The sequence below is a fragment of the Uranotaenia lowii genome, chromosome 3 (genome assembly GCF_029784155.1).
Source record: "Uranotaenia lowii strain MFRU-FL chromosome 3, ASM2978415v1, whole genome shotgun sequence".
Lineage (NCBI taxonomy): Eukaryota > Metazoa > Arthropoda > Insecta > Diptera > Culicidae > Uranotaenia > Uranotaenia lowii.
In genome coordinates this window covers 365,355,597-365,373,650 of record NC_073693.1, presented here as the reverse complement: position 1 = coordinate 365,373,650, position 18,054 = coordinate 365,355,597, and the positions used below count along the sequence as shown (strand labels likewise).

Below are 18,054 nucleotides of genomic sequence, written 5' to 3'. Positions count from 1 at the left end.
CAAAATCTGTGTCTCAGGTCAACGAATATTAATAATTTTCACAGAATGCACTGAATTTATATATTTTGTACATACTTTTGAAATTATGAACATTTTAAACAACAAATCAATTGAAGAATGTTTGAATTAACTTTCTAAACAATTCATGACAATAGCACTACAGAAAACCGCCACAGAATAACAGATTTTTATTTGTAAAAAACACATTTTTTCGGAAACCTTGTTTTATAGTCGAAACTTGGTAGAAGGCTGATCAGCATTTGAATGAGACCTCAACTAAATAGTTTTTCTAGAAAAATAGAGCGTTCAATTTTATATTTACATTTCATGTTTCCTCTACTCTTTATAAAACTCATACATTGAAAAATTTGAACACATAAAGAATTGAACATGAGCCTTCCAGATGAGAGCTGAGCACATTATCTTTGTGGTGACCTGTGGTGACTGAATTGATGGTATTTTTTCTTTTTTTTTTATGTGTTGTATACACTCATCCCAAGTTATGAAAAGTTCAACGTTCTGATGTTGAATTTGAAAACATATTTTTTATTGCATGGGGACGAACGTGTTAATCAATACTTTTAAACATCTTTACTCTCTGGAGCCACAATTAAACAAGAATAGTATTAACCTAGCTATACTATCTTCTTATATATTAGAATGGCTCGAATAACTCTTGCATGGTTCATCCGATTTGATTGGATTTTTTTTTGTTTTTCGTCTTTGCGCGAAGAAGCTTGCCAGATTGCCGGGCATGTCCGGATATTTGGTACAAACTTCGAGAAAGGTCCGGTCCGACCCAATTGCCTGGATTTCATTGAAAAATCTGACTTTGGCCCCGTTTCAATCACTTGATTTGCGAAATCAAACAAAAACTTTAATTTTATTATTCAATTAATATAATTTTGGCGTATAAAAATGAAATTTTTGGAGCAAGTTTTAACAAAATAAATAAACGGTTTCTAGAAGAACAATTCAACATCAGCAGATATGTTTTGATGAAACAAAAACTGATTTAGGTGATTTTTCCTTGATTTCTGTTGAGTAGTTCCTGGATTTTGACTTAACTTGGATTAAAAACTTTGAAATCAAATGCCGGATATTGTCAGGTTTCTATCTCGGAGCGTATGATACTGGTGGTCTACGCTCCTTCCTTTTCCTTGTTCCTGACGTCTCTGCGTTCTCTGCTCCACAGTAGGCCCGACCATTTTATGTTTTAAATTATTTTGATGTTTCTATGTTAACATAATTAAAAGCATAATCAAAGACAAGATGAATAATAAAATGTTTTTATTATTCTTCGGGACTCAGACTTAAGTTCTGACTGTGGAAGTACGATTAGTGATTAGTGAAATGCCGGATATTGTCAGGTTTCTAGATATAATATCTCGGATACGTGTGGTTAGAATTCTGTTAGGTCGATTTTTTTTACGACCATATTCAAGAATGTCATAAGTTCTTCAAGACGAATAATTTGCAACGATATCCCAAAGAGTAGGCGTGTCCTCAAACGTCAGCACGTGTTTTGTTTTCGCTCGGAAAAAATTTACTGAAATTTAAAAAAACCTAAATAACCTAAAAGCCTAATAATTTTGAGGATCTTTAAAACTAACTCAACTAGGGATTGTTATAAATGTGCGAATTAAGTGTTTTTCTGAAAGTTGTGCGAGTGAAACACGCACGATAGCCGTTCGTGAGCTGCCGAAAGAAACGGTCTATGTAGTTTGTTTATGGAAATTGTTAGGAGTAATTACAAAATATCTATTCAAGAAGAAATAATATGCTAAGTTATCAGAAAAAACTACAAAGTACGGTTTTGTTTAACTGGCAAAATGTTTTGCGAAACAAAAAGTGGTGAAATCCTTTGGCCGCAAATTTAGCAATTGGTAAAGTAGCAATGTTGTATTGAAGAAACATTTGGAAGAATTTTATAGATGCATTTGCACTTGCTGTTTTTTTCTCATGAATAAAAAATACGAGGGACCGATTAGTGATGTCTCCAATATTTGTATCCAATCAGTTTCAAGATCACCGGAACCAGGAAAAATTGGAAGACAACACCGGTGGAAACCTATCACTTATCAATGGAGTTTGGTGAGGTCGTTTCTATAGGATTTCTCATAAAATATTCCTTCCCCCACCTTTCTGAATACAACCCCCTTGGTTGTATGGGTTCCCTGCACCTGAAAAGTTCATTTCGTTGTATCAGAATATCTCCATTATGATTACATTGACTTGTCGCGATGTGCATTAAGTTACCACACTTATCTTTGAAATCAACACTTGAAATGAGTGTTGTATCCAGATAATCCTTTTAGCATCTTGTATTGATTTTAATTATGAGTTGTCCTTAGTGTATCAGCCAATGCAAGATGTGTGTAGTAACCCAATGCTGTGCTATGCTATGCTATGCTATGCTATGCTAAGAACAATATGCAACGATATCCCTGAATAATTTTTGACATACTTTCAATTGTTTTGATGACGAAAAAATCTTCTCTTTATATGTATCATCAGAAGGTTTTATTTGAATCTAATTTGTATATGCAAACTTAAATTGATTTTTTTTATTTTGAATTCTTTAGAATGCAAGGCCGTGCGAACGGGGGGGGGTTTTAGGGGTTAAACCCCCCCCATGGAGATTTTTTCTAAGTATAATTTTAAGTACAAGAAATGAATTTACCGGGAAATTACTTGATCCCAAAAGGTGTTTAAAAATAAGTGTTGACAAACATGTCAAAAATTTGGCGCGCCTCCGGCGGAATTTCGTCTTTAACCACTATCTAGGCCTAAGACATTTCATTTTACAACTCTATATGACGTTCACGAATTAAAACCAATCAATTGTAGATTCTGATTTGCAATTCAGTCAATACCTTTTGTATTAAAACTCAAATCTTGACACACAAAACCCCTAACTCGTGTTTGAAGTGGGTTTTTACTAAGAAATGTAACTAAAAAGTTCAAAATTTGAAACCAACCATTTGAACTTCAAAATTCATTCATAGAATACTAATTTTACACATCATAAGTTGTTAGCCATGGGAAAGGTGTTAAACACTTACGATAGTCAACAGATTTAGCTTAATGAAAAAAAATCCTTGTATCGATGACTTTATAACTAACCACTTTGATTGTAAAACAGGGTAAATGTCATTCCAAGTTTTATGCTGATATGAAATATTCCCCAAAAAACCAATTTCAGCCTCAATTGTATTTTGTGTTTCTCATTTTTCTGAGTCCTTCACTCCATATCCAAAAAGTTTTTGACAAATTACTCAAGGCCTAAAATTTCACATTTTTCCTAAGTGCAAAGAATTTAAGAGGTGATTTTAAATAATTTGTGTGGCCTAAATCCGAATATGCAATTAGTTTTCGGTCTAAGAGCTATGTTTTTGAAATCACTTTTGAAAATCATTTTACGAAACTGTATAACATACAAAAAATTTTAAAAGAGGCTTTCCCCTAGATCGCAACTAATTTTGGTTTCATCGAGAAAAGTTATAGAAGTCTTCTATTTGTTCACTTTACTCCATTTCAATCAAATTCAGATAATTTTAAGCGGAAAACAAATGCAGGTTTCATCAAATTGATAATATTAAAAAATATCTTTTCTTTATAAAATTTCTTCAATAAAATCGGATAAGCTTGTAATGATTTATTCCAAATTTAACTATTAAACTTAACTTATTTAAATCAAGCAATCATCATCATCATCATTACTATCCCTAAATAAATTAAAATATTATAAACAAATAAGGAATCAGTTTTTTTCAATTTCATGAAGATTTGTTAGAGCATTAGTTATCAATGATTGATTTCACTCAAAACTGATTAATTTTTCAACTTATAAAGTCCGTATCATCAATACTAGAAACGTATCTTTTTGAATGTCTTATTTTGCATTAATGTCCAAATAAAGTAACCGAATTTTATAGATATTTTATTTTAAATTTTCACATGAATCTACCAATTTTTATAGTCGAACATTTTTAATTTCTATTAAAATAACTGTTATAAGATACTCATTGTTTTTTAGTTCTGAATTTTTGTGTTATGAAAACATAATAAGCCTAACAATCTAAATTTTGAAAAGAAAAACATTGTTTCTACATTTTATTCTTTCTAGGACCCAGTATTTCAATTGACGGCTACAAAATATTCAGAGCCTGAAATTTAAAACTACAAAACTTGCGCTTGAAAATTTATAAAGGTTTTACTCATTTTTATTCCCTTGAATAATCTTTTTTAACCGATGATGATTATTTTATTTATGAAAAGAATCGAAATTATACTAAGTAGCAACTTTAAAGCAAAATTTTAATACACAACATTTATGAAATAAGTATTTGCTCAATATTTACAACAAAACTTCAAATTTATTATTAATTTGTTTTTATAAGTTTCTTATTGACCATTCAAGAAATCACCCATTTCCCAACCTGTACTTTAGCAATACAAGCTTTCAATGATGAACTGAACATGTTGTTTAATAAATACATGAAGTAATTATTGTGAACTTCAGAAATAAATTGTTTAAGGTGAACAACTGGACGAAATGAAATAAATGATGTTATTCCTGATTTTGATCATTGGTACTCTTGAAGTAAAATTAATATTCTTCTTTTCATCAAAAGAAATTTAATCATCAAGTAGGTATGTGTTTCGAATAAATTTTCTCAGGTTCAAAGTGGATTTTTTCCTAATCAAGAGTTTATAATAGTGATTCAATGTTTCTTCAAATTTAAAATATTACAGCGGAATTTTTCAATCAAGTCTTCAATTGAAAATGAAAAAAAGAATGTTAATTTCGACGATAAATAAACAATAATCATTATAGTTTTGCTGAACAATTTTAAATAATTGCTTCAGTGTTTTCTGAAATATTGATGTTAGATTTGTAAACTTGATAGCATAATACTTATTTTCATGCAAATTTGTAAATCAAAATAAGGAACATCATTTTAAATAATTTATTAATGGCTTGTCAAAAAGAGCAATGATTCAAAACTTTGGAAATCTTGATATTGAATTTTGAATTTTGAAAACCCCCCCCCATGAGCGGGTCCTTCGCACGGGCCTGTTAGAATGTATTCAGTTGGTTCGGGAATGGAATTTCATCAATTTGGTGATTCCATGAGAATTTCATCATTGAAAAAAAAAACAATTAAATGATAAGGAGACTTTAGATAATCTCCTTTTGTTTCTTCCACGCTTTGAGGCTTAAAAATTTAACGAAATTTAGAATATAAATAAGGCTAACTTTTTCTTAACTAAATTCATAGTTAGATCCAACACTCAGTATCAGAGGTACGAAACAGGTATTTGATTCAATAACATCTTCGAACACAACAAACTGTTGAATAAACGTTAAAAAATGTAATTACATATTTCTTAAGCCTAAATCAAATTATTCACAGACTCTGAAATCGCGTTTTTTTTTTAATTTTAAAGTGAATTCAAGAACGAAAAAGAAATAACTTTAAATCTCTATGTAAATGGAAAGTTTTCAATGCCTTTTGTGAAATAAAGGATTTTGAAGTACAGAACCAGAATTCAATGAATATTGTTAATTTTCTAACTTAATTTGACCAGAACTTAAGCATTCATGTTTTGATAATATTATGTTGTGTAAATTGAAAAGAAGATTATACAATTCAGAGTAGATGATAAAATGCATTTCAGGTAACAGATATGGAGTATAATTTGAAATTTCTTAAAAAAATATTTACCAGAAAAAAATTTAAACCATGAAAAGTTATATATGGTTTTGTTGCGAACCCATCGTTCACAACGAACCTACCTTCCAAAAACATTCAATCCTACATAATAGTACAAGGTTGGTAGCAAATGTCATTGATTAACTTCTTTAACGTTTCATGCGCTCTCAAAGTGGTGAGTCATTCTAAGCAAATTTGCAGATGAAATTTAGCTAATTTACCCTTTTATATTTTTTTTATTTACTAAAATGTTTCTCATTAAACAACGAATCAATGTTGCTATAGAGTTGAATAAGAAAAAGTGATCTACGACCGAGGTAATAACTTAAAAACTTATCTTGTTATCGAACCACATTGTAGGTTAAGGTTAAACACAGTTACAGCACCTATTTGTGAACCAAGATAAAATTTATAAAGGCACTAAACGTAAGTGATTCAATTCATTTATATAAAACCCTACCTAATAACAAAATGAATAATCTGTCATTTTCATGCCGTAGAAACTTTTTAACCCTGCGGAAAATAAATCAAAGTGAGGTTAAAAAATTGGAATCGTCTTTCACTATAACAGGTTTAGATGAGATGTTGTTTGGAAACACGGCGAGATGTGCCATGTCTGCAAATTTGGTATACTGTGAAGAATACTTCTAACATGATTTTGGCGAAAGAAGAATGACAATAAACCTAACTGCGTGAAATGGTGACACATTTCAACAAAACAATCTTTGGAGCACTTATCTTGGGGTTATTCGAAAATGGATCTAGCAATGTCTAGAACCCCCTGTAAACAAAGAAAACAATGTAAAAGGGAAAAAAATTAAATTTTTCCCAGTAAATATTCGCTTTCAGCTTTCGCTGGAAATCACGAGATAAAAATAATTATTTGCTCCGTTAATTTTTGTCACTAGAGATAGGCAGCAGCATTAAAATTTCTTCGAATATAAGTATGGATGATAAAAAAGGTGATTACGGGAAATTTGAAAAAAGAAAAATTTCTTCGATTAAAAAGCCATTTTCTCTATTTGACCAACATGGGGAGTGAATAAAAATAGCTGTTTGACGTAATTTGGTAGTAAAAATACGTTTTTGATTAAATTCTTTTAGTTAAGGTCCACTTCATATAATTTGACAGAGATACTACAAAAATAGATCGAAATCTGCCCGATTCTCCCCATTTGCAATACCAATCCTATTTCAAAAAAAAAAAAAATAATTATTTGCCTTTTTCTTTTTCTTATATGGTCGGGATTCGACCAGACCGAACTGAACGCCATCAGCAATTTTTCGAGTCACTTGAGTTTATTGTACAAATATTTTTAATTCTAGATGAAATCCGTAAAACTGAGCGATCGGCATCAATAGTTTATAATCCTAGAAACACATCCCAGTGAATTATTTCAGATTTTTTGCTCTCGCATAAAAATATTATGAGTTCTAAATAATACTGTTTAAAATTTTTCTCATGGCTTTCAGTTCGGTCTGGTCGAAGCCAGGCCATATGATAATTATTTTCGTGAAAATACAAAGAAACAAGAAACTTTTCCGAGTTAGCTAGTAAGATATAATTAACTGAAGTGTATGATTATTTAACTCGATATTAGGATTTGCCAAAAAATTGCACCACTGTTCCACCGGAGTTAACCGAAAGCTTTCGCGTTGTGTTTTGTGTTCTCATGGTAGAAAGTCTCAAAGCGTAGGAAGCGTTCCGGGAAAGGAGCTAACAAAGCAGTGTGGGATATCGCTTCTTGCTTCCAAATGGAACACAGCAGCATCTTTTCTCAGAAACGATACAAAGCGTGACTTCCATGGCTATTTTTTATTCAGTTTAGACTGGCCCTTCTTCGATTGTGTCTGGATTTTGCTGCCATGTAGGTACATAAGTTTAGAAGTTCATGTCCTTCACTAGTCAGATAACCTGTTATTCTTCATCGTTGAGGGAAAGTTAAACGTCAAAAGGGCTTATCATATGCATTTCAATTTTTACTAGCCAATTCAGTGTCAGGATTATGATATACAATTTTAGAGTATGACATATGAAGATTTTGAGTTTTTTTTCATATACATATGTGAAACTTCCAGTGTTCTTAGGAGTTAAACAATAATTCTCAATACTTAAGTCTAATCCGATATGCTCAATTCAATTCTAAACCCTTTAATCTCATCCGTTTTCTCAAGGAATTTGATTCCTTTCTGATCGTTGAAAACGGAGCATCCTTCCTTTTCCCATTTATTATTATTTTCTTCGATCCTAACCACTTTTTCACTTAGCTGGAGGAGCTACGAGAAGCCATAACACAATGAATGGGGACGACAGCAAAAGCAAGCAAAAGCAATAATAATATCCGGTGTAGTTTGGGGATACTGCTCGAATGGAGAGATGCTCAAGACCCCCTTTTTTAGGAGAGGATTGCTGAGAAGGATGAGCGTTGTAGTGGGAGGATAGAATTTATATTTAAGTTGTTAGGTATTTTTTGTTGGTTGTTGTTTGGCGAAATTAGGTTTTCATTGCTGATGTTGAATCTCACTTGCACGGTAATTGTTTGCATTGACAAACAATTTTCGTTGATTTAATAAAGCGTCATGGCGAATTAAATCGTAAGTTCTAAAAACATAAATTGAGATTTGACAAGGTTTAGTGCCAAAACTATGAATGATTACACTGTTCATTTGTGTGTTTGTGTTTCATGTCAGGAGATGAAATTATTGAAACAAGTATCCGGGCACTTCATTTCGAGGATGGCTTCATAACTAGGGTTCGGATGTGTAAAATTTTGGTAGCGTTGTGTTGGTTTTGAAAAAAAAAAACTATCTTGTCTGTTTTTTTTTTAATTCTTAACTTTACGTGTTTCTGAGATATTTACGATACTAAGAGCCATGTTGAAAATATTGTTGCACAATTACCTCGAAAATCCTTCATTATCGATTTGAAAACTCATAAACTAATGTTTTTTTCCTAAAACTTCTTGTCCCTGGGTGAATTAAAGGATCATACGATTCTTTAAAATACTCGCAAAGTTAAAATCAAGATTCGGAGTCGAACCCTTGATCGAAACCAATGGTTAAAAGCATGCAATGTTCGGAAAATCGCAATCGCAATCAGGATTCGTTTCAAGCTAGAATACTTACACCCCCGAGTGCTGTGATACGCACGTGGTGAACGTAACCGTTGAAAGTTTGTTGAACATCAACACTAACTAGATACATAAAAATATACAATGCCCCATCGGGGGCTACCGTTGCTATTCGTCACGTGGCTAATCGACGGTGATCGACATACTTGATGATAACTTTCGAACGTCGTTCCCACAATCATTCAATAACGCCTATACTCGCATCATTGTTGGTAATGTTCGTTGTTGATAGAGATCATGAATGTCTCAGAAGGGAAATCTGAAGGAATACCAGGACCACATGTTGAAAAAAGCCGTAACACATGCTGGACAGTTAATTACGGTTACTTAGTACTAATTTTGCTCTTCTACGGAAAGCGAAAAACTAAAAATCATATTGTGAACTTTGCGCATCGCTCAGAACTGATACATATCAGTTGTGATCCTAGAAGGTTTAAACCATCAAGGAAGGCAATCACCATCGAGACGTTCGTTGCTGATAGTCTGCGTCCTTCTTTACCATATTATGTTTTGCGGGAGTGTTTCAAATACAGAAGCGTCGTTGTCATGCATGATTGTTTATATAATTTGGTTGAAGAAGGAAAAATTGACTACTTCGATTTTTTGGCTCGGAATGCAGTAAAATGATTGATTTTCGGAACATTGAAAGCATGTGCTAATGGCGAATAACCGAAGGCAGACCACTCAACTATAAAAAGCGTTGCCCGACTAATAGACAACCAGCACACATGAAATTGGTTTCGATTACTAGGTCTCAATTTGTACAACCGGATTTTGACGCAATGGACAGATTTGTTATGAAGGACTAAGAAATTCATGTAAAATCGAATTTTAGATATAATTTTTTTTTAAGATTCTTGCTCGTGACTAGGTTCCCATCAAATTCGAATTGGGGTTTCCAGGTGAATTCATTTACAATTTCATGATTTTGCAAAGGTATTGCATCTGTGGTAATGATAATAGCTCAGAGTACATGACTGAAAAAAGTGTGCAACAATAAATGAGCGATTTCCAAATAAAGCAAGTGTGTATCTCATAATCTATGGTAAATATTAAAAAAAAAATTTTCAATAAATATCATATTATCACCTTCAATTGCTTCATAGAAAGTTTTTCGATCGAATCAAGGGTTTCAAAATATACGCTACCCTAGCTGCCCGGGTACTAAATGATCATAGCTACAATGATGTTAGATTTTCCTTTCAATAGAGTCAAACTGAAAACTACGCTAAAATATTTACTTACTTTTATAAACTCAAGAAACACCTTGGGTACAAATTGTTTTAGAAAAACTGGAAAATTTGATGAAAATTACATGAATTTCTTGTTTACAATACTTTAAGGTTAACGCAGATATACTTTAACCAATATACACTACTTAACGAGAAAACGGGAGACACGAAAAGCGCTATCTGGCGACAGAAATGGAAGTATCACACTGTGAATTTTTCGGAGCTTTGGCAGAGGTCCCAGGTGTCCTGATTATTAAGGCTTTGTCCTAATTTTTGTTGGTTTTGTTGTTTTATTTAGGATTTTAATTCTTGAATTGTCCTGGTTAAAAATAATTGGTAAACGATTATTTATTAATTTATCGACTTCATCGGTTCAAGTTTTATTTTTTTAGTATGATCATTTGAAAATTTTGAAAAATTTCAAACGGGTACAAAGTAAGAAAAAATAAAAAAAGATGTTGAGTGATGAACGTATTTATGACATATTACGAATATTTTCTGAATAAAATTCCAATCGTTCATTTTCAACATTTATTTTATGATTTTTCTTACTTTCTATCCGCTATAATTTTGAAATGTTATTACTCAAGAGAACATAAATTTCTCCGCAATATATTTTCAGAAACCTTTTTTAAAATTATCAGTTTCTATTTTACCCTTACCATAAAAAAATGAAAGTTTGAAACTAGATGAGCAATGCTTAGTGCGATTTGGAAATAGCATACCAATAATAAAAGTTGTCAAAATGTGGACATAATGAGGTTTATATTCATAACTTCGAAAAAGCAGATCAAATCTGACGTTTAGAATTTTTCTATCATTAAACCGTACAACTCTGAATTTTGTCTTTCGTATTTCTATATGTACCCCTGAGATCATAGAGGAAAATGGTACACAATTCAATGACTTATTATTCTGTCTTTATAATAGTGTTTTTTTTATATTTTTTAATCATGTTTTCCACACTACCTATATGAATACAAATGTCTGATGAGATTTTCCCAGAACTTACTCTCTAGAATTTTAAAACATTGTTACCGTAATCCGGGGTAAGATTGATCAGTTTTCACAATATTTTTCGATTAATTTATCTGTTAAGCCATACCCCCCTTAACAGAAAAAATAATCGAAAAATATTGTAAAAACTGATCAATCTTACCCTGGATTACGGTAACTTTCATGTTTTTAAAACCAGTGCTGGACTTCTATGAACGTAAAACATGGTTGCAGAAATTTATTTGACCACTTTAAATTACATTTAAAAATCGTCTCTGTTAAAAATTTGATGCTTTGGGGTAACATTCATCAGTCTCTATTTTGCCGGTTTTAACGAATTTTCTTGATCATAAAGGATACAAGACACCTTCTGAATATCTGTGTTTTTTGGTTTAGATTTCTTCGCGGTTAAAAAAAAACAACATTGCGATCCTTAATGTGTTGATGCCGAACAACAATTAAAATCGATAGATGGACAATGATGATGCATAAATTAGGAACAACATTTTTTAATTTTACTAATAAAATTTAAACCACAAAATCAAATAAAATTTTGCCTTCATTCCCTAGGTCCACTATTCCGCTTATATTTATTTTTTCAAACTTGCCATTTGATATAATTTCTAGCCATTTGTCCTAGGCTGGCTAACTCTTGAAAAATACTTTTTAAATATAAAAAAATTTACCTCAAACCTGCCTCATTTACCTACCTACTATAAATACTACACTAAAACTTTAAAGTTACTAAGAAAAAAAGTTCAACTCTCACATAAACCAACTTTTTTCCTTCTAAACGCTTTGATTTAATCAGAAAGGGTGTTTGCTTGCGAGCCTTAAAAAAAGATATATCTAGATTTTTAAAATACATTTTTACTTACATTTGAATATTTTAAAAACAATCCAAATTTTTCTCAATTTGAAACTTAACTTAAAGGTTTTGAACGTAGATGAAAGTTTTGAGATATTTTAACTTCAATCTTAGTTATTGATGATTATCTGGAAAATTATCATATTGATCAAAGTTACCCCAATTTACAGTACTCTTGAAATTTCATCAAATATTCTCTGCCTTTTATTAAATTTTATTCAATCATTATCTTTGTGTTTTGAATACATTCTTTTAAGTTCAAAATGGATTTTCTTAATCAAAACTTCAAATTTTAAATTGTGATTAAATATTAAAATTTTTTTTTCAATCTGGTATTAATACATGAATATAATCTATTTCTGTGCACTGATTCTTATATTCGGAGCTTTTAATTAAGGTATTTTTTTTTTAATTTTTAAACGCACTTGTTTTCTGATGTTTCGAAAATATTGGCAGCCGGAACGAGATTATGTCTTAGTCATGAGGCAAAAACTGCGATTCATTATTTTCCCTATATGTAGTTGTTTTAAAATTTTTTGGAATGAAAGTATGCCACGAAGTAATTGTTTTGGAAAGGAAAGAGTTTTCCATTATGTCATTGATCATTGATATCTCAAACATTTCGGTCATGACATGATGCTTTAAGTGGGTCATTAGAATAATTTTCAATTAAAAATTTGTAATCTTTTTTTTTTAATCTTCCATTTGGTTTCCAAAATTCATTCTTCGTCCATTCTTGTCATGCGTGAATATTATTTCCTTCATGTGAAAAACCAAGATATTCACATTCATGTTATTGGAAAATTTCTGGCATGACATGATCATTTTTCTTTGTGATAGTAATCTTAAATTAATCTCGCCATCCTTATGAATGAATGAATATTTTCAAGCCTGATTTGCAGACAATTTCAAGTAGGACAGAATAACGATCATCATTTTGAAAACTTAATAATAACTTACCACTAACAACATTGATTTAAAACATATATTCTGATTTATTTTAAATAATTTTTTTTTCCAGTTTGTGTGAGATCATGAGATCACTGTTTCCTTTACAAATATTTAGTATTTTACGAGCTTCTGACACTACGATACTACGTGGACCCTTTTCCTCCCTTATTACCAAGGTTGCACAAAAAAAGTCTGTGTTTTTGCGAAAAAAAATCAGAGTTTGTTTTAAGAAATTCTGTGATGGAAATAAGGCTATGATCATTTAGAAACCGGACATTTACAAACGTGTTTATTTTAAAAAGTATTCATTTGATCGAAAAACTTTCTGTGGAGCAAATGAAGTTGTTAATGCGATATTTAATGTAAAAATAAAAAATAACCGTTGATTTCAAGAATTACTCTTACTTTATCATAAAATCTCCTTTTCATCTTTACAAAACCCAATTGGAGTCTGGTTGGAACCTTTTCATAAGTAGACATTTCGAAGAGTATAACCTCTTATATTTTTACATTTTATTTGAGAAAAATCAATTAAAATTAACAATGTTGTCATGATTTTTCAAAACAAAGTAAAAAAATCTTTAATTTATATTGTCAAAAAAATTATAACTTAAGATAAATGTACGAAATTCAAGAAATCTGAGAAATCTCTGAATATTTCCAAAATTCTGTATTCTGAGACACAGAATCTGTGATGATAATTTGCTTGAAATTCTGTAAAATTATAGATTTTTGTGTGATTTCGGCAATCTTATTTGTAACCCTTAATAAGGGTGTTATGTTATACGAGCCTAATCGAATCAAACAGTGTCGTTAGATAAGTTTTGATAGAAATGTTGAGGCAACTTACTTTTGTGTTACTTATTAAATCGTGCACTTAGCAAGGCTGAACACTTCAGAATTTCTCACTCGAAGGAACAAGTTATTTTTATTTTATTTTTTTATTTATATAGTACCATCATGTCACCATCTACCGCCCAGTTAAGCGGTTTTTCAACTTCAAACATGTGTAATAAAAAAACGACGGCAGATTTTTATTCGCTTTCTTTTCCAATACATCTCAAAACTGCTCTACTTTAAATAAAAAATTTAGTGGAATGCGAAAAATGTACGCTTTTAAAAATAATTAACTAAACGTTGAGGTGTTCAACTGGCCCTATTACCGCCCACTCGACTTTTTCGGGTATCGGTAATGTTTTCTTAAGGAAAAACTATTTAACAACACGGAAACTGTACTTTTCAATATTGTCCATGTAACGAGCTGTCAAAACCATATTTTGGACCTTGAGAGAATACATTTTGTGAAATCTTTCCCGCAAATTTTGTACAAATTTTAACAAAGTGCGTTGACTGACAAAATGATGATTCCCGGCAAACAGCCTCAAGTAATCGGTTACTTTCAGCGATAAAACATCATTTTCTAACGTAATCAAACTAAATGCTTCTTACAATTTACACTTTTGACACAATACATGCGTTAAAAACAAAGAAATTGTGCGTGACCGGTAATTAGGAACCCACACTTTTATTTATACACCAATTACCGCCCATCACTAAACGCTTCAAAAAACAACAACTATTGAAAAAATCGAAAATTTTCCGATGCAAATCTATTCTACAAAAATCAAACTATCGTTTCAAGTCGATTGTAGGACAAATAGGTACTATTTAGTAAACAAAACCCTTTTTTTCCCTAGGAGCACAGTTATGCTTAGTTCGCTAACAGGCGTCGAATTCAATAATTTGACCGAAAACGAAAAACCAAATATTTTATTTCTGGCTATAGTTAGCATAATTAAGTGATGATTTTTCAGTGAAATGGTCGAACAATGATGCCGACACAGAACACAGGTCTTATTTTTGGAGAAAAAATTCCAGTTTTTTCGAAATATACACAAAAGGGTGATTTTGGGCGGTAAATGGTGTCTGGGCGGTGAATGGTGACTTGATGGTATTCCGTCTCACGACATAACTTGACGAACATAATTCCTAAAATTCACTCGGTCCATGGCAACCGTTCTCCAATTCCTCGGGCACCCCACGTTCGCCAGATCACGCTCCACTTGGTCTAACCACCTCGCTCGTTGCGCCCCCGCTCGTGTTGTTCCTACCGGATTCGTAGCGAAGGAACAAGGTAATCCCTAAACCTGATTCAACGAAGTATTTATCAATTGTAGTTATAAATTGTACATTTGGCTAGAACTTACAATTCTTCTTCCATTGGGGCTGAAAATAAGCGATCTTCGGAATGTTGCTAACGAAATCCGAGATAACATCAACTGATTTTCAACACCACTTTATGGCTCGATACCTGTGCGAAAAAGTTAGATTTTCCTACGGTTAGGTTTTTGTAGTCAAAGACTGTTCAAATTTAATACATAATATACCTTCTTTTCCTTGGCTCTTATTTAGAATCTTCGGATGAATAAGTTTACTAAATAAACTCACTGACTAGCCGAGTTTTATATAATTCCTCCTTTTTTTTGTTTATTTGGTGGAAGTAGTTCTGAATAAGCAACTTTACTTCATAAAAGCTTTATGAGTGGTATGTTATTAGGCTGGAATAAATGTTCCAATTCTTCCTTTGTCTGTCAGAGATAAAACATCAAATAAAGAATAATAAATTGGAGTTAATTTGACAAAAGCTTATATACAACAACATTGCATACTACGCACATCGCGCGAAAATGTAAAATTGAGTTATTTCAGATCAATAATTTAAAAACAATTCATTATTCGATTGACAGTTGAAGTGATTGCTTTTCAAACCTGATCGATAAGCAGAATAGTAAAAAGCATCAAGAATCCTTGATATTGCCAGGAGAAAACTGGCCCTCTCCAGCATCGAGTAACAGTTTTCAATAGAATGGAAATTAAATTCAATTAAACTTAAAAACACTTATCCAGCAGTCAACCTCATTTTACTTTTCCAATTTGTATTTCGATTATTGGCCACTTTTTTCTCGATCCTCTTTTTTACAACGACATCACGCAACAGCACAAATTGCCCCCATTCCAATATTCCAAATCGCACACACAGTTCACAAACAGCTTCGAAATCCGATCTTCGGTCTTTCCCAGTTCAACGTTTGGTCTGTGATTCTCAGTCGCTTGAAGCAGGAGGGATACACACTTATCACGACCCGCCTCAACGTTTACGGGAAAACCAACGAAACAGCACCGATCGATTTCTCCCATCGAAAAACCCCCTCGGTCTGTTCACATGAATTGTATTCGGCTGCATCCCTTGGGTCGAATTATCCATACCGCATCTATAATACAGTCACAGTCAGTCGAGCTTATCTGAATTCGAACCCAAGCTCTCCTTATTCAGTACCCAGTTCGGAAGCTCGGGTAAACTACTGAAATACACAGGTAGGATCCCAAAATATTCACAACATTCCCAACAGTCCTCAGCAACACGAGCAGCAGCACGGCGAGATGAAATCGGAACAAACCCCACACGGTCACAGTTTTCACTCGCGCTTTCTCCCCACAATAAAAAACATCCCCCCAAGGAAAGAAGGACGGAAGTAAAGAAGCAAGGAAAGGGCCAGGTGAAATAGTAATGGTAATGAACGATGGTTGTTCGGCTCGCTCGAAAACTTGAACCTAAACGCTAGGACGAATAAAATGAAAGCGGACTCGTCGTCACGCCGCACGGTTCAGGGAAACTTGAAAACTTAACCAACCGAAAGAAGCAGGAGAAACACAGTCCCGGCCTTCACACTACTTTCTCGCTCGCGGTGGGAAAGCGGAGCGCACTCGGAATCGGAAAAATTGGCCACGACCACGGAAAGCTTCTAGCGTCCAGACCGAAGCGCGTCTCGAACGAAACTGCTCGGTGGTCGATGTGTGTCCTCGCGATAAAATATGAATGACAAACCACCGATCGACGGACGACCCGACTCGGCCGGACCGCCGGGGCAGGGCCAAAATGCCAAACGACGGGATCGAGAAACGGGACTTTGTGACAGGGTTTTCCGATCACCGAACCGAACCGAATCGGAAAAGCAACACCGAGAGAGTGCGAAATTTCGAACAATCACTGCCAGCCAGCCTACTGCTTGCGAGCGTGAGTAGGAAAATGTTCGAAAAGCTTCGGGGAGATTTTCGTGAGAGGTTGTTGGTGTTAGTGAGAAGTGAGAAAAACCGTCGATGAGAATGCAACTTTGTGCTTCTGTTGAATTATGTTTTCTCACTGTTTTGGTGAGAGGTTAATGAGTAACAAAATCTCATGGGTTCCTGGAGTTGCTTTTATGAATACAACGTTAATGATCGTTGATCCTACTTGGTTGAATAATTCTACTGAATCAAAGCAATCGAAGGACTCCCTTTATTTCAACCACGGTATAAGAATAGTTCAGATACCGGTATTTCGATAGCAACTTATTATCTTCTTCAGTGAGCGTTTTCGAAAAAGGGTGCAGTGTTGAATAAAAACATTTTTTTTGTTCATTTTATTTAGCGAGGGATAACCGCGCGATTTCACTCTCTAGAACAGCGGTCGGGGAACCGGGGTAAATTACCCCAAATGGGGTAAAAGTGATATTCTTGGGGGTAACAGTGAATATTTTGTGAGTGAAAAGTGTATATTTTCATTTTGCAATTTTATGAATTTGTTGGTTTTATTTTGAAAGTAAAGAATTTAGCGGCATATGCAGAAGTATATATTTCTCCCTGAGGCATTCAAATAACACACTTTGAGAGTTCGCTCAGTGTTTACAGTACGTTTTTTGCTCTTCGTCATGGGGTAATATCAACTTTAATAAAAATGTTTTGGGGTAATGATTCAAAAAGTTCCCCGACCCCTGCTCTAGAAGTATGGAGTTTAAAATTTAAATGATATTGAATGGATCACACTGCTTTACAAAACTCACAAACATCACTTGTTTTTCCTTGTTTCGGTTGTTCTCCACGATGTCTGCAAGGTTGCTTTCGGGTAGATTTCATCTCTGCTCGTTTTATTTGCGGTACTCCAGTACAGGACCATAAGGGGGGTTGGTGACTGATTTGTATCTATGATATTTTTGTTAAAGCAGTGCATGATCTGAAATAACACAAACAAAATTTTTCTTAGCCTATTACATATTTGATTATTTATTTTTGAGTTTTTTTCCATCAATAGTTTAAAATTTTAAATAGTTTCTTTCGAA

At 33.0% G+C, this 18,054-nt stretch overlaps 1 protein-coding gene across 2 annotated transcripts in view; it reads right to left on the bottom strand.

The window, feature by feature from the left end:
• The window catches only part of LOC129754364 (uncharacterized), an 86,726-nt gene extending 69,977 nt beyond the window's left edge, over positions 1-16,749 (bottom strand). The window contains exon 1 of one of the 2 annotated variants that reach the window (XM_055750378.1): positions 16,591-16,749. The gene's annotated coding sequence lies outside the window, so the exon portion shown is untranslated. Of the gene's footprint in view, positions 1-15,813; positions 16,291-16,590 lie in introns of those variants that run through there. The other variant, XM_055750379.1, reaches the window with a different exon arrangement.
• Between the last annotated feature and the right edge of the window lie 1,305 nt (positions 16,750-18,054).